This window comes from Cetorhinus maximus, chromosome 35, assembly GCF_964194155.1.
Source record: "Cetorhinus maximus chromosome 35, sCetMax3.hap1.1, whole genome shotgun sequence".
NCBI classification, from domain to species: Eukaryota; Metazoa; Chordata; class Chondrichthyes; order Lamniformes; family Cetorhinidae; genus Cetorhinus; species Cetorhinus maximus.
The window spans coordinates 10,751,351-10,772,198 of NC_135913.1; the positions used below are offsets into that span (position 1 = coordinate 10,751,351).

Genomic DNA, 20,848 nt, shown 5'->3' on the forward strand with positions numbered 1-20,848 from the left:
ACCCAGATAAAGACTGAACTAAAATGTTCCTGTTCAGGGAATGTTGTGAATGGTGAGATATTCCCGCCCGGTAAAGTTTGAAAGCGATAGCAGAATGAACCATAATTTATACAGGATTTAAATCACCTGGTGTCCTTCTCCTGCCTTCTCCCTGTAACTCTGCACGTTGTTTGTTTTCCAATCATTATCTAATCCTCCCTTGCTCTGGACAGGAAGTGGGAATGCAGCCTATACCTGGGAATGTGGGTATCAGAGGAGAGGCCTCTGCTCCTCCCGGCCACACATAGTTGGTCACATTAAAATTCCTTTGTGTGGCCCAGAAGCCACTCCCCCAGTACCTGCTGCTCCCAGGGGCATTTCCACTTCTTGTGCTAGTGTGTGCCCCATTACTGCTTGTGATCGGAAAGTGAAGCAGTTCCATGTGGATCGAGAGTGAGCCGAGAATGCGAGAGATTGGAGCCTCAGGCCCGAGCCGGGAGCAGCCAAAAAGTCTAAAAGCGGGATCGGGAGAAGGGTGAGGCCGGAAACATGTGGATCCCGAGAGAGGGAGGAGTGATGAATACAAACCATTATTGTGATATTGGGGAAGAGGGGGGAGTGAGGCCAGCATGGAGATGGGGGAGGGGGGAATCAGGTCAGCATGGAGATGGGGGAGGGGGGAATCAGGCCAGCATGGAGAAGGGGGAGGGGGGAATCAGGCCAGCATGGAGATGGGGGAGGGAGGAAGCCATGACGGCATGGAGATGGGGGAGGGGGGAGTCAGGAAGACATGGAGATGGGGGAGGGGGGAGTCAGGAAGACATGGAGATGGGGGAGGGGGGAGTCAGGCCAGCATGGAGATGGGGGAGGGGGGAAGTCAGGCCAGCGTGGAGATGGGGGAGGGGGGAAGCCAGGAAGACATGGAGATGGGGGAGGGGGGAGTCAGGCCAGCATGGAGATGGGGGAGGGGGGAATCAGGCCAGCATGGAGATGGGGGAGGGGGAGTCAGGCCAGCATGGAGATGGGGGAGGGGGGAGTCAGGCCAGCATGGAGATGGGGGAGGGGGAAGCCAGGAAGACATGGAGATGGGGGAGGGGGGAAGTCAGGAAGACATGGAGATGGGGGAGGAGGGAAACCAGGAAGACATGGAGATGGGGGAGGGGGGAAACCAGGAAGACATGGAGATGGTGGAGGGGGGAAGCCAGGAAGACATGGAGATGGGGGAGGGGGGAAGTCAGGAAGACATGGAGATGGGGGAGGGGGGAAGACAGGACGGCATGGAGATGGGGGAGGGGGGAAGCCAGGAAGACATGGAGATGGGGGAGGGGTGAAGCCAGGAAGACATGGAGTTGGGGGAGTGGGGAAGCCAGGAAGACATGGAGATGGGGGAGGGGTGAAGCCAGGAAGACATGGAGATGGGGGAGGGGTGAAGCCAGGAAGACATGGAGAAGGGGGAGGGGGGAAGTCAGGAAGACATGGAGATGGGGGAGGGGCGAAAACAGGAAGACATGCAGCTGGGGGAGGGGGGAAACCAGGAAGACATAGAGATGGGGGAGTGGTGAAGCCAGGAAGACATGGAGATGGGGGAGCGGGGAAGCCAGGAAGACATGGAGATTGGGGAGGGGGGAAACCAGGAAGACATGGAGATGTTTTATTTTGGGAGCAGGGGGTGAGGGTGAGGGGGAGAGGGGGGATGAACTGGCTTAAAACAACTATCCTGATTTTTTACGGATCTTCTTTGAAATAATTGGCCCGTTAATCTGACATTTCAGAGAGTAAGGGCCGTCACCTTGAGAGAATTCTCTGCTTCATCCTCCGAATGTGATCTTTAGGGAGACGGGGCACATGGCTGCTGCAGTTTGAAACCTCCTCCACATGATGAGGCCACTAGTAATGCAGCACTCGGCCCTGTGCTGAGTCAGCCTGCATGGTGCACCCTGGGCTAGAAATTGGACTCCCTGCTTTCTGGATGGAGAGCAGAGAAACAATGACCACAGGTCAGTCCCCACCTCAAGGGGCAAAAACAGAAAACGCTGGAAAAGCTCAGCAGGGCCAGCAGCATCTGTGGAGAGGGGAAAACACAGAGTATTTTTCTTTCACCCCAAGGAGACCCGCAAAACCCCAGCACATTCGGGAGATGCTACTCGCTACATGTTTTTATCTGTTTCACCTGTTCTAATGCTTCATTCAAGCGTTATTTTTGCCGCCTTTCTCAGTCCCATCCCCGGATACAGAGAGATGTTTTCTTTAACTTAGTTTAGAATGGACAGAGTGTTTCCATCCAGCTTAATTTCCAATAATTACACCTGGTTGAAAAGGGTTTAGAAACATCTGCATCCTTATAGAGATCACACAAAGTGGTCTAGCCGCACCAATCCTTATCATAAGGTGTTCCGAGATCTATTTGCTTCCCGCCACTAATTTTCAGTCTTTTCTGACTGACCATTGCTGCCATTCTGACCATTGGCTATTCTCAGTCCCTCAGCTGGTACTTTTCAGGCTTTGTCCGCTTTTATTACCATCGCTTTCGGCCACATCACGACCTCTCGTCTGGTCATCAGTGACCTTATTGCTGCCGAGCAATCGGCGCCCCCGGCAGATCCAGCCGCAGTGACCCAATAGTTATGTCTGGTTTCCTGGATCGCGGAGCTGCTGACCAGGATTGAGCTGCTGTCTGCCGTGAGCGACCAGAAGGATCGAGAGAAAGGGGGGAACGGGCCTGGAGAAATGGAAGGGACAAGGGAAGACCTTGGAGAAAGTTTTGAAAATAAGCGTTAAGATGTGTTATTCATTTTCCTCTCTTGTTACACACAGACGGCCACAATGAACTTAAGCCCATTTAAGGGGTAAAGACTAGGGAATTGAAGCGGCCTGGGGACCTGCCAAACAATGTCGAGTGTAAAACGGCCAGAAACCGGGGTGGAAATTCACTCTGCGCCATTGTTTCCTCGATCCTTTGTTTGGACGGGCGAGTATAGGTCAAAGGCGAACATTTTATAATGAACTCAGGTACATGATTTCCGTTCTTGTCTGCACAGCGCAGCACAAGCAATGATCATGGCGCCGGTACACAGGCAGATACTAAAAGCTGCAGAAAATATGATAGACAGAATCCTTTAAATCAACCCCATTCACTGTGATTGTCTGATTTCTGAGACATTGCAATATCACTTTTTCAAGTTAAAGAAGGAGCTGAAAGCCGCCCAGCACACTGTGGACCTGCAGCTGGGCGCTGCTGCTGGCCGGGCTGCAGGAGCGATCGCACAGAAGGTGAAGAATGTGAAGACCAAGGGCAGTGTGCAGCCTCCTGCTGCTGGACTCCATGGCAATGGTGCTGGCCCTCCACAGGGAAAGGGAAAGCAGTGACATTCACCCGGGCCTGGGTTGCAGACTAGCCGACTGCTGTTTGCAGGGTTAATGGCCAAGCTGGAGGATGAGGAGGAGGAGGAACCACCTACAGCCAGGACCGTGTCAACCTCCACCAGCGGCACCGAGCGGTGGTCAGCATTGGTGAAAACCGACACTCTGTACAGTGACAGCGGAAAGGAGCCGAGTGAGGCAGCCAGAGGGAAGGAGGAAAGGCAGCAGGAGGCTGAGACTCAACGTTTAGCCCCCGGTCAGAATGAAAACAGCCACATCAGGCCAATGAGACACAGAGCCCATCACCAGCTGCTTTCACAGCCACATTCTGCTGGACTTCACTTGGTAACAGCTGAACTCACATGGGTGTGTAATGCACATGCAAGTTCCAGCATCGCAGATCGAACACCACTTTACCCAGATCCAGACATTCCAGTGGTCAGACAGCAAGTGTGACAGGCTGAAATGGAAGCCCTGAGGTAGGAGAATGTTATCCGGCGTATAGAGAACGATAGACCGCGGGCCCAATTGAACAGCTGGACCAAGGTACGAGCATGTCCTCTGTGTGACAAGCTGGGTAAGAATTCCCTGTCCCATGCTGCCTCCCACAAATCAGCAGCTTCCTGTACAGTGTGTGATTGCCGGGTCCCTGCACATTATGATGAATTGTTTGAGGCGCCTGAAAACAGATTTGTGTGAATAGAGATTCTGCCATTGAATGTAGTGAAATTCACGTGGATCATCCCCAAGCGATCCCCGCCCCTCCGCCCTCTCCACGTTGCAGAATTTATAGCCCTTGGATTTGTCTGGGGAGCAAGATAAAGTATTCTGCGAGTTTCCTCTTTCCATTGAAACTGTGAATCCTGGAAAGTTCATGCGGGACATTTTTTGGTCCATTGGAGGGGAAGGTCAGTGGCAATTGACAGCAGGTCTGAAGATGAAAAGTGGGTGAGTGTTTGTGGAACCCTCCCTCCATTATGTGAACTTAGGTCAAACTGAGAGGTCACATCATGTTCTCACCCTCGACTTTCCCGAGAATATGCTCACAAGCAATGGATCAGAGAGAATGGGGGCTACATCAATGAATTGGCCTTTTTCTCTGGTCATATCACTGGATTATTAATCCAGAGAGGCTAATGCTCAGGGGATACAGGTTCAAATCCAAGTACGGCAGCTGATCGAATTTCAAAACAGTTGAGAAATTCTGGGATATAAAACTAATTTAAATAATGCTGACTCACATTAGACTATCATCGGTTGTTGTAAAAAAACATCAGGTTCATAAATATCCTTTAGGGATGGAAATCTGCTGTCCTTACCCAGTCTGGCCTGCAGAAATGTGGTTGTCTCTTAACCATTCTCAAGGGATGGGGATGCCGGCCTTGTCAGGGATGTTACATTTGAGAGAATGAAGAAAGTCCTTGTTCTACCGCTCTGTAAGGCATATAGTGGCCTGCCTAGTTCAGCCTCGAAGCTTTGAGTTATTCTTGTCTCCGGGTTGGGAATTTAAATGAGAAATCGCAGCGATCAAGCTTTGACTCGCTCTTTATGATGGTTCAATGTCCATCATTGAAACATTTTAAAAAATATTTTGCAAACAGACCAGCAGTTATTCCCAGCATTATGCAGACCTCAGGGGGTAACTGCCAATCAACCACACATGAATGCCGAAATTACAAAGTTTCAGGGCCCTCAAGAATCCATTTTCACACAAAGGATACCTGCTGGAGGCAGGATTGAGGAATGGGTGTGGGAAAGGAAATTTGAGGCAAGTACAATTCACTCAGGAAATGAAATCACATTGTCTACTTTTCACATCCCATCGTATTTTAGCAGCAACACACATTTGCAGCCATCGGACTATCAGGGTCTCAAATTAATTCCCTAACTTTCAGAACTCTGGGCACAAGAAGGTGGAACTGCAACATCGTCAAATGTGTTTTGTAGCACCGGAACAATTGGAGACTCTGAAAAATTTAGAAAAGAGAAACCTGGTTATAAGCCGCCTGGTACATGCACTCTTCACTAGTGATGTCCTGCACAACTCAAGCTGCAGGGGCGCAGCTTCTACAGCAGACGGGAGGAAGCCTTTACCCTTGAAGGTCATTGAGACAGTCAAGGATGAGTGCATATATCAATCAGTAACCAGTTATTTGTAAAGCAATTGAATGCAGTGCATGTAATTCCCAGGAGCTGCTGGGTGGTGAACTAAACACTCGGTCTGGGTCCAAATGTTTCACTCAAAGAGCCTCTGTCTTGTGATTTTAATAAGCGAATGCGTTACCTTCTCGGAGTTCATGAGACAGCACCATCGACAGGATGGAGAGCCAGTGACGGGAGAGACAGAGCTGAACCGAATAATAAACAGCTGCTGCACAAATGCAAGACGGCGGCCCAGCAGGAGGCTGGACCCAATAATGAGAGGGGGCGGGGGGATCCCCCCGTCACTGCAGGGTGAACATAAATATACTCAGCTTTCATTTTAACATTTGGGTATTTTTTTCCCCTCATTGGGTTCCTGGTCGGGAAATGTTTCAAGAGGAAAAATAAATCCCAAAATGGGGTCAGAAGGAGTGTTATTTTGCCAGGATTTGCCACAAAACAGATAACCTGAATTGATGACATTTTCATTGTCTCTGAACTCTCCTAGACTTTCACTGCAGGTACAGGATTTACATTTTTTCGTCAGTGGTGCGCATTATTGAGCACAGGCGTGTGCCGCGTATTTACTGACAATTCCCCATATTGGCAACTTCCCTGGAAGTTTGGTGTGAGTGTTACATCCGCGGATCTCACTGGCCGTCAGATTTTCCCATTGCTAAACCGAGACATTACACAAAAGAGGAATCCTTCACGATATGAACGTGCTGATCGGAGGATAATTCAATTTCTTTCATTCTACAAATCTATCAATTTGTGGGTTATTAAGCATCATAAGTTCCTGACAGCAATTGAACAACAGCGACTTCAATCAAGTCTCGGAAACAACTGATGGAAGCCCCCTCCAGTCCCATATTTTGCCACTTCAGCATTTTCATTTGTTACTGAGTGACGTTAACCCCACAGAGGTTTCTCTACTCTGTGCCAAAGTTCAGCAGTTCCTCGTTAGTATAGTGGTTAGTATCCCCGCCTGTCACACGGGAGACTGGGGTTCAATTCCCCGACGGAGAGTAGGCATCGTCCTGTTATCTTTATTAAGAGGAAACACACGAAATGTCTTGGGCATTGGTTGATATGCCGGTGAGAGTGCAGATAAAGATTTGGTCTCAGCGACAGGGAGATTCAGGAACAGCGGTAGTTTTTTGAGATCCCGGAATATTAAAGTTCCCTGAGAGGAAAGGCCCTTCGCACCAAAAGTCAGTCGACCGTTCCCTATGTGTCCGAACACCCGACGCTGGCTCTTTCACTTCAACTGGTCAGAATCGGAATTTCAGTGAAATCAGCGAATAGACAGCTTGAACCCAGGACAGCTTGCTAAAAGAAGGTATATTAAAACCGAGAGGAACCGGCCACACTCGATTTAGTAATTAGTAATGACTAACGAGGCAGAATTCATTAATAATCTGACAGTAAACGCGCAATTTGGTAATCTGACAGTAAAGGAGTATCTTGTAAACAGTGAGTGTAACATGACAGAGTAACTTACATTGTAACATCTGCCACCATTTTAGTAATTTATTAAACGTATTTTTCCCTTTATTTCCATTGCTTTTGGACGGCAGCATTTCAGGATCCTGGCATTCATCCCCGCCCCCTCGTAACATTTCCTTTCTAATCCCATTGCCTCTCCCTCAGTGAACACGATGATTCTCTTAATTCCAGTTCTATTTTCTGGTCTCTGCACTAACAGCAGTTCCTTGGCACAGATGTTATTTTCTCTTTTGATCTTTCATTGAGTAAAATTTGAAAGATGGTGAAGGCCATTCATATTCCTCTCTCTTCCTCGTCGCCAATCTTTCCGTTTTCTTCCTCTGTAACTCTGTTTGTCTCTTGAACTCCCTCCTAACCCTCTTCAATTCCCGACACCAAACCACAGCTCAGTCCCTACATTTAACCCACTGACTATTCCTTTACCGAGATCTTTCCTCATGATTGCAGGAGGGATTCGATGCATTTTTTTGTAACCTTGAACCAGTAAGATCAGCTCAAAACTATTTCCGCTGACTGGGAATCTCGGACCCAGTGCCACCGTCAAAGAGTTAAAGCCAGAGTTTTTACCGAGGGAATTAGAAAAAAGAATTCTACACACAAAGTGTGCGAGAACTTCTGTAAACGGCAATTTATCTGCGTCAAATGATCATAGAACAAATTGCAGGACTCCAGCCTACAATCTTCTGATAACCTTGCACGACACAGGGAAGTAAAACGCCTCATCTAATAGGCCCTCCGACCACAACATCAACAATGCAACAGATATCATTTCTTTTTCCGCAACGTTCAGGAGCCTGAATCAGAAGGTAGAGAGCGCCCATTGCCCCCGTGTCTGATCCCCTCCTGAATCTGAGTTATCATGGTTTCCATGAACTTTCCTTCTTATTGTGTTGTCTAAACACTGAACCACAATGAGCTCACCAGGATCCCGATACAGGAGTTACTGACAGCTGTCACCTCTCTCAGTGTTAAAAGACGGGAATCGGGCGGAATTGGGGACAACACATTTCCTGGGAGACCGGATCCTCACTAAAAGACCGGGAGGGGGAGAGTCAGGAACAGAACAGCTGTGACACTCCGCTCTGTTCACTGACTCTTCATCCCTCTCAGTGAACCCAGTGCCAGGAATTATTGATATTAATGGTTCATGAACAGCAAATGTCCTGCAGGGAATTATCCCAATTGGACGAGCTAAAGGGGCAAATGTCAGCTTTAAAGGGTCTCAGTCCTTGGCCACAGTCTGGGACATTTTGGTCAGCTTCTGGTTGCAGTGAAATGTGAAAAGTCCCGCAGCGACATAATGTTCCAGAGATACAGACACAGTAACAATCCTAATATTGAACAATAACGGCTGACGCTGTTCCCATTTTACACCTAATATCTCTGGTAAAACTGCATGATATTAGGCAGACTGGCAGGCTGTTATCAGATGAACACACAGTACTTGAACATTCTAAACATCGGCCAATTGCGGCCCTGCCTCAGCTCATCTGCTGCTGAAACCCTCATCCATACCTTTGTTCACTCTAGGCTTGAATATTCCAGTGTTCCCTTGGCCGGCCTCCCATCTTCCACCCCACACATACCTGTGCTCATCCAAAATTCTGCTGCCTGGAACTTCACCTGAAAACATGGGAAAAGTCCGCTAAACTGGAAGACGATGGAAACAAAATCCGCGCCAGGGCGGGAACACTAGTGAACATTGTTAATGATCAGTTTGTTGATCACCCGTTTTTGCAGTTTGTTCAGTTGCTGAAAAATGAACATTTGTGTTCCTAAGCAAATCAGAATGGCATATTCTCCCAATAGATCAGCACAGAGACCGCTGTTATGTTCACTGTAGCAGTTTTCACAGTGACATACTTTGCTTTAAAATTCTGGCCATAGATCGCTGACAGTGACAGTGACAATTGAAGATTGGAAATGGAGCTAATTTGCGAATGAGAAGTAAGGCGGCCACTTCAGTGCTAACTTATGACGGGTGTTTCAGCGCGAAATGACGGAGTGCCTGCTCAACTTAAAGTTTGGTACAGCCATAACAATGACAGTGTTGGAGAGGAATTAATGTGTAAAGACTTTGCTGAAAGTTTGCTATTCTAATATATGAAGAACATGAACAGTAGATCTGCTGTTTCCAGACACCATATAGACAGAGATACATTTGGAAAGGCCGCAGTTTCTTCTGGCGATAATCATGATTGTCAATAGGTTCGCCGTAAGAAAGAGGGAAACGAGGTCAGTGATAGCGACAGCCAGAAAAATATCACAGTATGTAGGGGGAATGTTCAGATGTGCTCCGACTGAGAATTATGAACCTTGATTCTTTCCTATCATTCATGCAGACACTTTTTCACAACATGAAAACAACACACGCTCAATATCCTTCCAGTACACTTCTTTGAGACAGTATCAAGGCAGCAGGGGGCGGGGGTCACTCGGATTCTGTGTCTGGAATGGTACCGAAGAACGACCCAAGGACCATCGACACTCAGTCCTTGCTGACTGACCGCGCACCAGCCGGAACGTTGGAACTATCGTATTTGTAAATTGAAAGCTTCAGGTTACCAGCGAGCTGGAAGGGAATGAGTTTCCCCAGACCTGCCTCATTGTCCCGATCTTCACACAGCTGTTCAGCAACATCAGCGCTCCCCTTCTGAATGTTCAAAATATTCCGCCGAAAGCAAACCTCAAGCTGAAAAACTTCTCGCCCTCAACAGGCTGATATCTTATCCAATCTCTCTTTTTCTATTTATTACATGAGATATGGATATGCCTCCACGACCAGCATAAGTTGCTCATCCGAAATTGCCTTGGGAAGGATTGCTAAATTTACAAAGTGAAAGCACGTCAAACATTGAAGTAAAATTCGTTTTGAGATGTTGCCCTGTCCTCAGGATGATGCAAGTGAAGCTTGGAATTGGGACTGAATTGCGAATGAGAAGTAAGACGGTCACAGTGTTTACAAATTATGAGGGGTTCTTTAGCGAGAAATGACCGAGTGCCTGTTGCATTTTAAATTTGGTAGTAAAAGCCGGGGAAGTTGGAAGTGCAGGAAACTGAAAGATATTTCCACCTGGCTCTCAATCAGCGGCTTTAGGCGATTGGAGCAAGTTGCGGAACCAGTAAATGAGAGAACAAATAACAGGCCGATTGCCCTCGGTGATTTATAAATCTATCCCAGTAACAGGCATACAGCAAAACTACTAAACCGTGGGGAGAGCTCACAGTTCTTTTGCGTTGGGTTTGCCCTCTGCTGGGTGATTTCGTTGCTAGAATGTCTGAGAGAGATTGGCATTACCACAAGTTAGACGGGAAAACATTGGTTTCTCAGCGACCTAGTTTATCCGTCGCTTACAAGTAGCTCAGCAATGAAGTAGGCGTTGCGCGGTTCAGTATTTTACTTCGTTCCGGTCATGTTTGAGAATAATTAACAACACATTAGGAGTATATTGTGCTGCTTTTTTAAAAGATATCTCGAAGCAGCAAATGTTTTTTTGGCCTCGCCAGCAGCTGACTGACTGTTAAGAAATTTGATAATGGATAGACTTTGCTGACAGATGCAGTATTTGCGTGAAATTGTTGTGAAGCGAGTTATTGTTGTCGTGTAGAGGACTGTTGATAGCTTCAATGCAATCACTTTATGGTAGGCTAGTATGATTGGTTGCGCTGACACTTGCAAGTTGTCTCGAGTGAATTTGCCTGCAGCATTGCAGCGAACGGCAGGTATGGGCACAGTTAACAGCGATGTCACTGCTCGTCTGCAAGTGTTCCGCTGTACAGGAGAAAATATTTGTTGCCATGATGTTGACAGGTTTATTGCACAGAAGTGTGAAAAGAAGGACAGATTTGTCAGGACAAGAGGCAGAAATTTTCCAAAGGCAAGAAGCGTGGAAGAGAAAAAGGCTCAACCTGCGATGCCGCAGGAGAACACGGTCCTATCCGAAATCCTATTCCGATGTGACAGTATAGGAATTACAACAGAACCTCGAACAATGGAACAGTAGAAGGACTGCAACTGAACTGGAATCGGGACAGAATTACCACACATCTCCCTTATCTCGTTGTTCAATGGGGATCGAACCCGTGAGCTTTAACGCTATTAGCACCATCCTCTAACCATTGGAGCTAACTGATCAAAAACAGAAAGTGCTGGGAAAACTCAGCAGGTCTGACAACATCTGTGGAGGGAAAGACAGAGTTAACATTTCGAGTCCGTATGACTCTGAAGAGGTTTTTCCAGCATGTTTTGTTTCTGTTTCAGATTCCCAGCATCCGCAGCATTTTGCCTTTATCTCGGAGCTAACTGGTCGCCAAGCTGCACGTTTCCTAGTTTGATCAAATGCTTTTCAAATTCAGTGTAACAGTGAGTGGAGAATTCAGCATTCTTCCTTCCCTGACTGATCCCGCACAGGCTGGAACTCTCGTTTTTGCCCAGTCAAAGCTTCAGGTTACCCGGGAGCTGTAAGGATATATTTGCCCCAGAGATGCTGAGCAGAGCGTCGTTTGCAAGTGTTCCGTTGTACAGTAGCAAAGCTTTGTTGTCTTGTCGCCAACAAATTTGTGGCACAGAATTGTTAAAAGAAGGACGGATTTGTCAGAACTAGAGGCAGAAATGTTCAAGAAGCAAGAAGCATGGATGGAAAAAAACACAGCCTGCAACGCTGCAGAAGAACTTTTCGAAACGCTCTTTCCATGTGACAGCGTCGGAATAACAACTGAACCGGGTTCGGGCTTTAATTACTTCTAAGTCGACTAAAATACGTTGGCCCGTACGGGGATCGAACCCGCGAGCTTGGCGTTATTAGCACCACGCTCTAACCAGCTGAGCTAACCGGCCACCTGGTGCAGGTTCCCTAGTATCTGGTTTTTAAATTTAACGGGCAGTGAGTGGAGGATTCCGCAATCTTCCTCGCTGATTGATCGCGCACAGGCTGGAAATCTCGTATTTGCCCAGTTGAAAGTTCAGGTTACCAGCGAGCTGTGAGTGTCTGTTTCTCCCAGAGCTGCTGAATGATCCGATCTTCACAAAGCTGTTCAGCGTCAGATACGTTCTCCTTCTTGTCAATGATGAAAATAAGCTGTCAAAAGCCAACCTTAAGCTGCAAAATCTCCCGTCATCAATAGGCTGGTATCTATGCAATCTCTTTTCTATTTATTTCATGGGGTGTGGGCATATCGCGCATGGACCAGTGCAAGTTGCTCATTCACAATTGCCTTCGGAACGATGCTAAATTAAATAAAATATTTAAGCACTTCAAACACTGAAGTAAAAATAGTGTGGAAATGTTGCTGTATCTCCAGGATGTTGGTAATTGAAGCGTGTGGATTTCATGGCGAATTAGGAGGAAGTTGCTCACAATCGGGCAAACTCACGACGGGGGCTTCAACAAGAAATTACCGAGTGCCTGTTGAAATTTACATTTGGTGCTATCATTCACGGGAGTTGCAATGTCAGGGAACTGAAATATATTTCCACATGGCCCTCAATGGATGACTTGAGGCGATCAGAACAAGTTGGGAAAGCGGTAAGTAACAGGCCAACTGCCGCTGTGATTGATGTATTTATTTGATTAACAGTCATGCAGCAGCGCCGCTTCACAAGCCTCAGAACAACATTGTTGGGGGGAGCTCAATCTTGTTTTGCCTCGGGTTTACCCTCCTCTGGCTGTCTTTATAACGAAGCGTTCGAGATTGGTTGGAATTAGACGGGGGCGGCATTGATTTCTGAGCCCAGGAGGTTATGTGTCACCAATCAACGGCGCGTAGTTAGAATGCAAAGTTTTCAAATCCATTGCACTGTTTTGCTGCAAAAATCATTGGTATTTGTTTATCGGGCTGCATGGCAGAGCCAATGGAGAACTTACCTTTAAAACAGCGCCCGTGCACCGACGTGAATCCTGAAAACATCAGCGTTAAGAGTATTTGGGAGATGGATTTGTAGGAACCAGGTTTCTCTCCTGAAAAAAAAGCCACATGCATACTTAGCCGTGCTTTTCATGGCACATATTAACTATTTGGAAATATATATAGGGGGAATCTTCATGAAGTTTTTAGACAACGAGAAAGGTGGCTATATTTGATCGTAAGGAGGTTTGATAGCAAAGAGATATCAATTGACAGGTTAGATGGTCAGAAAAGTACAAATGGAATTCAATCCGGGGGAGAGCGATGTAATGCAGCTGGGGAGCTCAAACAGGTTTAAGGGAATACACAATTAATGAAGAGAGTATTGGGAGGTTTAGAGGAAGTGATGGACATTGGAGCGAATCTCCACAGATTCCCGAATGTTACATGAAAGGCCGATGAGGTGTTTAAGAATTCAAGTAGAATCATTTCGTTTAATAGACGAGGCATAACACATACTAGCAGGGAGGTTATGGTGGAACTTTATCAATCATTAGTAAGGCCACAATTTGAGTACTGTGTGCAGTCCTGGTCACCTCATGGAAATTACCAAATTACAAATCGATGGTGGAGGACCGGCATAATGAACGTGGATAGCCGGTGGTATCTGCTGCTAAAAATGGGAGCCAACGTCAGATAAAACTCGTCATCCCTGATTCAGCAGTGACCCTCATCAATATTCCACAACCCAAGCTCTGACCGGAGGCATATATTAACTTTTAACGGATCCGCACAATTTAATTTTGAAGTCCGCTCAACTGAACAACAGAGCAGAATCTTCTATGTATCTGTTGCATTTCACAAACACCCCACCCCTCCCCGTGTCAATGTGCTTGAAAGGAGCGTTATATATCAACATTTAAAACGAAGTTTCACAAGGAGATATTTGGGAAAATGACGAACTGTCTGGCCAAATGGGTAGATTTGAACGAGTGTTTGAAAGAAGAAGAGAGAGGTAAAGGGGGACATAGCTTAAGGGAGGGAATTCCAGATGTCACAAAGGTACAATAATTCTCATAACATTATTGTGATTTATTGTAAAAGTAGGACATAGTGGGATTTGATTAGTTTCTATGAGTGTGTGTGGGATTGAATTGAATTGGAGACAGGTTTTGACTCATGAAATGAAGCTCGGTTTGAAATGCTAAATGGGAAAACATGGCTGAAGTCTTAGAATGTGAGGTGAGCAGAATTTGCAGTTTTAGATAAATCACAGCAGTTTGAATTTCAAAGAGATGGTTGGATGTTGCACCTAGCGGGAGAAGGCAAGCAATCAGCATGTTTATTTTTTTGCAAAGGTTCCTGATAACATTAGCACTATGATTAGCAATATGATTCATATTATGAGAAAGGTAAAGTTTCAAAGACATGTGGGCACAATGGGGCTTACAATAAAAAGGACAAACATGTATAAAGGAAAACGATGGCAGGGAACACATTCTAAGGTTGACTGGAAGTGCAAACAGCCTTCAGTATTTGTGCATCAAGCCTGTTGTCTGCACAGACTGAAGCTTGGAATAGCCACTTTGATTACTTCTGCCCAGGTATTGTGTCGACATGCTGGGATCTGTTTAAATATATTTGGTTTTTACTGTTTCCTTAACGGGAGTGTAAGTGGAAGCGAGGTTAATTAGGGGTTTTAGGAGTTAATATAGTAGTAATTTATAGACCTATGTTCTGCTTGAAATCCTCTTACATGTATTACATGTTCGGCACAAAACATCAGACAATTACCTGGAACCATTCGGTCATCACCTTCACGTCTTCAGCCATTTTCTAATCTCCCGGCCAACGCAGAAATTAAAGCCGCGATTCATCAAATCCTGCAGTTCAGAAGGAGGCCTTTCGGCCCGTCGACTCTGCGCCGGTTCTTGGGAAGAGCTGTCAATTTTGTTCCTCAATCAAGCTTCCCACGTCACCCTGTAAATTAGTTCCCTTAAATTCAGATTGAATCTCATTCCACCAAACTTTCAGACAGTAAAACAATGCAGCGTGATTGCTGGGAATATTAAAAAATAATCCTGGGAATACTCAGCCGGTCAGGGGCCACCTGTGGAGGCATCAAAGTGAACTGTGCAGGTCGATGACATCATCAGAAATGAAGAAATATATCAATATACCAAGTTTTAAAAACGTGGTGAGCAGGAAAGGGCAGGATGTACAACGGCGAATGTCTGTGATGGTGGAGGGAGAGAAAATGTTTCTTGAAGCAACATCTATCGAGAGTTGTAATGGTTATGGTAAAGAATGAAAAGATATGTCCAGATGGGGTTGAGAATGGCTGCATAGCAACAGTCCGAATGTAACATGAAGGGGCAAAGATAGGAACGTGACGAAACTAAACCTGTTAAACCCAGTAAGAAATAACATGGAGGCAGATGTTATGAAGGTTACATCAACGTAACAATGTCCGCAAAAAACATTTGCGTTTACGTACCGATATTAAGAAGCCCGAAAGGACCAATATTACATTTAGAGGTGTTTACTTAAGGAAGCACTTTGATTTATTACAGGTTTAGCAGACCAAGGGAGGAGATTGACCGGTTTATGTTACTGCACGTTATGCAAGAAAGAGTGGGGAGGGTTAAATGGTGGATCATTTTAATTCTGGTCTCGGGCTGGTAGATCCATTTACATCCCTACACTTAATGATTCACACAATTTAAACGTTACTCCGAATGAGCTGTATTGCTTTCAAGGTATTGGTATCACACTTTCCCCAAACAAACACCATAATAAATGGTTTACCCACTCGTGAAATCCGTCTCTGTGCCTTTGGAGCTTCCGTTTTCAATTTCTGCAACTTAATAGCTCCGTGAAATAAATACACCCTTCAAAGCTTTGAAGGTCCAGTGCACAGGCCAGGATAACAACAATTGTCACGTCCCACGCCACTGGTTCGGAGCGAATAGTTGATGCAAGTGAGAAGATTTGCGAAATGAAGCCAAAGGGAGGCTGCCGGTCTGTCTGTGGGGGAAATGCGCTGCAGGCAGTGAAATACCAAAGAAGGAAATGGAAAAAATATAAACACTGTGAAGACTCTTGTTAGACAGTGAAGGCAGCGATGGGAAACACGTTCAGTACAGCCCGGAGAGCCGTGTCGGTAGAGCATCAGGCATTTATTCTGAGGGCCCATGGCTCCAGACCTAGTCCAAGTGCAGCCTTTTGGGTCAAACGGCTTAGTCCCAGTGAAATGACAGTTCAAAACAGCAAAGAATGTTGACTTATTCAAGAGAACAGAAGAGATGGATATCTTTAATCGGTTTGCAAAAAATAAAGAATTTTTTCTCGAAATTTCGGCGTCCTTGATTATTTTTAGAAATTATTTCTAGATTCCCAGCAGCTCTAAGTGTGATAAGTTCTACTGGAATACTGATACACGTTCACAGCACATAAGAAGGCCATTCGGCCCATAGTGTCAACAAAGATCTGACTACACTAATCCCATTTCCCAGCACTTGGCCCATAGCCTTGGAGGCTAAGGCAACGCAAGTGAATATCTAAATTCTTCTGAAATAGTGCGAGAGTTTCTGACACTCGCCCTTTCAGGAAGTGAGTTCCGTACTTCCACTACCTTCTGGGTGAAAGAATTTCTCCTCAACTCCCCTCTTAGCCTTACGGCTCTTACCTAAAATCTTTCACCCCTGGTCATTGACCCCTCTATTAATGGGAAAAGTGGCTTCCTATCCAACCTATCTTTGTTCCTCATATTCGTATAAATATCTCTCAGATCCCCTCTCAATCTTCGATGCTCCAAGTTAAACAACCTCAGCCTGTCCAACCTTTCCACAGAGCTCAGACCCTCCAGCCCAGGAGGCATCCTGGTAAATCTCCTTTCCACCCTCTCTAGTGAAATCGCTTCCCTCCTATAATGTGGATGACCAGGAATGGACGCAGTTGTGGATTAACCAGTGTTTTAACCAGCTCCAGTATAACCTCCCTGCTCTTGTATTCTACGCCTCGTCTAATAAAGGCACGTATTCCATAGGCCATTTTAACCCCATTTTCTACCTGCCCTGCTACATTCAGGAATCTGTGGATATGCACATCAAGGTACCTCTGACCTTCAGTGCTTTGCAGGGTCCGACCATTCACAGTATAATGCCGTGCCTTGTTAGCCCTCTCCAAGTGTATTAATTTACACTTTTCCGGCTTGAATTCCATTTGTTACTGCTCTGCCCACCTGACCAGCTCATTGATATCCTCCTAAGGTTTGTGACTATTCTCCTCACTAATTACCACCCTAACAACCTACCCTCCTAATGTGTTACAAATTAGTCTGAAACAAAATTACTCAAACGCATTGTTTGTACTTCATTGCTGAGCAACTTGGAAGTGATACATGCTCTACATGGTTGCGAAGCCAGTTATCTCTCGTATAACTTATTATCCTTCCAATCCCAGCAGAGGTTAATTGCAAATTTAAAATTCAACAGACACTCTGTAATTTCGCACCTGTTTCATTGTCAACAGATGTTGTCTGCACTGTCCAGTATTTCCAGCATTTCTTCTTTCAGTTTAATTTAGTTCACGTTGCATGTTTCCCGTTTAGTATTGCATGGATGTTTTTCTGGGGAGTTGCACATTTTACCTCGGGTTTACAAGTGCCTTCGTGTCAAAATGTTTTTTCAGCATCTATCTTTGATTCAACATGATTTGACATTCTATAGAGCGGATGATCCGCAATATTTTGCTTTTGTGTCTGACTGATATTTACCATAAAGTAATTGTGGAAGTGTTCCTATCTTGATGTTAATATCCCCGCCGCTTCTTTTTATTCTACCTATTTTAGTTCTGCTTACGTGTTTTGTCACCCTTCATTCTTTTTTGTTTCTTTCCTATTTACCGGGGCCTCTCATCATTTCAAAATTCGTTTTAGTTTTATTTTAGTTTTTATTGTCTCTTACTACTTTAGCTTTCCATGGATCCTTTTCCAGGGAGTAACGCACTTTCCCTCAGAGCTACAGCTGCCTCCATATCAAATAGTTTTTTTTCCAACATCTCCCATTGACTCCATGAGGACCTGACATTCTTTAAGGGACCCAGTGAAGGATAACATCCCGCCATTCACACCCCATCTAAAACTGGAACATCCCATTTGGCGCTGGTTAAATTTGTGAAGTAGAGACAGCTGGCAGCAATCCCGGGCCCATTCAAACGGACGTGAGCCGGCCATTGCCGCATCCAGCCCCTGCTACACTCGCCCATATGTAGTGATCACATTTCTGAAATAAAATGAATTTGTGTAAATCTCCTTATCAGTCTAAAATCCAATTTCATAACTTATTGGTGAATGTGGATATTCCCGAAGACTGAATGCAAGCAGACTGCTATCAGATGCCTATTATGCCACTCCTGCCAATATTCTGTTCCACTGATTGTAATGTTACTTGATATCAGACATATGGCTTGAAGGACAGCAATTTGCAATCTATATGTTTTCAACCTCGCTCCACATCAAATTGCCCTCACAATCCATTTTCTTAAATTAGGTAAATATTCTCATTGGACATCTCACTCATGACTTCGGCTCAATGTATTGAATGACTTTCGGTGGCATTGCTCATTGTCTCCGTGATCCGGAGTGCACTTGTGTTGTACTATACGATGAGTCTGAGAGTGGAGCATAATGAGGGACAAGTCATGGACAGTGAACAGTGGGGCTTCGCCTGTGGAAATAATGCAGTGAGTTTGGGGGGGGCGGGGGGGGGGTGTTTGTGAGGGGGTGGGGTGGTGGGGGGGTGGGGGGGGGTGTGCGGGATGGGTGGAGGGGGAAGGGACGGATTGCAGATCGGGAGATTTTAGAAGTCAATAAGCCGGATTCAGAGAACTGAAAGAAGGAGTGGAGAGGTAAGGACGAGGCAAAAGTAGAAAATGTCAAACTCTAAAACTGTTAAATTAACCATCGCTAACAAAGTTATTACCAATTAAACCTACACTGACATAATGTTTATGAAATCATTTCCTGATGGTCACTTCAGGATCACTTCCTTCTCCTGATTTACACCTATTTCCAGTATGTTAATTGTGCCTTCTCTAGTGAAGACATAAGCAAATTGTCTGGTTAATTCATCTGCCATCTCCCTACTTTTCATTTTCAATTGCCCAGTTTTCATTTGCCCTTCTATAGGACCAAAGCTCATTTTGATCATTCTTCTTATTTCAATAGCTATAGAAACTCTTACTATCCGTTTTTATATTACTAGCTCGTTCTCCCAAATAGTTTAACTTTTCGCTCCATATTTTGTTTGTCATCACTTGCAGTTCATTGTATTCTTTCCAATTTTTTGACCTGCCATACGTCGTTGCGTATTTATTTGTTTTGTTCTTAAGTTTGATACTGCATTTAACTTTTTTTTAGTTCACCACAGATGGTGGACCCTCCCCTTAGAAGTTTACTTTTTCATTGGAATGTATATATTCTGTGCATTCTGAAATATCCCTTTAAATGACTACCACTTAGCCTCTATTGACCTTTACCTGAACCTTATTTGACAGTTCACTTTAGTTTGTTCCGCTTTCATGTCCTCATAAATAACCTTATTTAAGCTTAAAATATTAGTGCTGGATCCACTTGTTTGTCCCTCAAAATGAATTTAAAATTCAATCATATTATCATCGCTGATACCTAGGGGTGTCTTCACACTGAGGTTATCAATTAATCCTACCTCATTACGCAATACCAGTATAGCCTGCTGTCTGGTTGGCACCAGAACGTGCACTTCGAATAAATTATCCTGTAACCATGCTGTCAACTCCTCATCTACGCGACATGTGCTCATCCGATTTTTCCATCATCAGGTTCAGACCCTCCCCGGGTTCAGAAACTTATCAGTTCCGGATCCTCCCCCGTTCCAGGCCTTTACCAGGATCGGACACGCCCCTGGTTCGGAAGCTCACGAGGTTCAGATACTGAACAAGTTGGGACTCTCCCTAGTTTCTGAACCTGTTCACTTTCAGATGCTCCCTTGTTTCGAACCCTCACCAGGGACGAACGCACCAGATTTGAACGCAGCCAAGGTTCAGACCCTGCCCAGGTTTGGACCAGCCACAGATTCGGACACATCCCGCGTTCAGACGCTCTTTGGCTTTCAGCAGGTTTGGATCTTCCCTGGATTCGTTCCTTCATCAGGGGCGGACTCTCACCAGGTTCAGAACCTCCCAGGTTCGGACCCTTCCCAGTCCAGAACGTTCTCAGGGTTCAGAGGCTCAGTAGATGGCCCTATAAGCTGACGAATAATTAAATAATTTCATTCGCACTGTTGTGGAAAGTAGCGTCGTCAGAAAAGATGGAACGCAGGTGGGGATACTGGGAGATATTGTAACAGAGTATTTCCATGAAGTAGGGAGGGAGGAGGTACAATCAAGGGAGCTTTGGGAATCGGTAACATTATCGTTGATATTGGTGAACAACCCATTCTATGAAATGGAGGTAGAGAATGCGAGGAAAGAAAGGGAAGGGAAATGCCAGAGATGTAGTCTGCCAAGAGAACAATTGTTGAAATTAGGAGAAACGTTAATGATTTTTTGAGCTGAAATCTAAGGAAGGAAATGGCAACAACACAGTTATCAAAATACTCAGGAATCTCAGAAGAGTAGCGACAAAAAATGGTCCATGCACCCTACACAACGGCAGCATAGCCAGAACACATAGAGATCCCTCAGTGATACAATTTGAGTTTAATATTCATATGTTTGAACCCGAGGAAGACACACCTACACATTGCAATTGCTCCCCTACCCAGAAATCGTGTTGATGAACGTGCGACTGCTTTCATTCCTAGAACATGAATATTGAGGGACAGAGGAGTTCCAACTGGAATGGAGAGTGTATGAAACTGAACGATTCAATTATAAATGGGATCATTGGAATTTTCCAGAAGAAGATGGTGGAGGGGAACTGGCACGAAAATTGCCTCATTATGCCTCTTAGGAAAAATATCGTCCACTTTGC

General features: G+C 45.4%; 1 protein-coding gene and 1 non-coding gene across 2 annotated transcripts in view; one reads left to right on the top strand and one right to left on the bottom strand.

The window, feature by feature from the left end:
• LOC144672030 (NACHT, LRR and PYD domains-containing protein 3-like) overlaps positions 1–20,848 on the top strand; it is a 977,887-nt gene that overhangs the window by 645,618 nt on the left and 311,421 nt on the right. The window lies entirely within an intron of this gene.
• trnai-aau (transfer RNA isoleucine (anticodon AAU)) lies at positions 11,754–11,827 on the bottom strand. The gene has a single exon. It is a non-coding gene; the product is annotated as a tRNA-Ile (tRNA).